This window comes from Solanum pennellii, chromosome 4, assembly GCF_001406875.1.
Source record: "Solanum pennellii chromosome 4, SPENNV200".
Taxonomy (NCBI): domain Eukaryota; kingdom Viridiplantae; phylum Streptophyta; class Magnoliopsida; order Solanales; family Solanaceae; genus Solanum; species Solanum pennellii.
Window position 1 is genome coordinate 45,890,986 of NC_028640.1, and position 254 is coordinate 45,891,239.

A 254-nucleotide genomic window follows, 5' to 3' on the forward strand; every position below is an offset into this window, starting at 1 on the left:
GTTCATCAAGCCTTCTTTTATACCAAGGCATCATCATTAATAGAGTGGATTTAAGGTTTTTAAGATTCCACAGTATCATCATTATAATCCATCACAATTTACATAATCACAATCATGCAACAACGCAATTAAGCGCATAGAAGACTTTACAATACCACCCAATACATATCAATCGCTATTTAGAGTTTACTATGAAATAGCATAAACCATAACCTACCTTCACCTAAGAATCGTGATCGAACAAGCTATCTCTC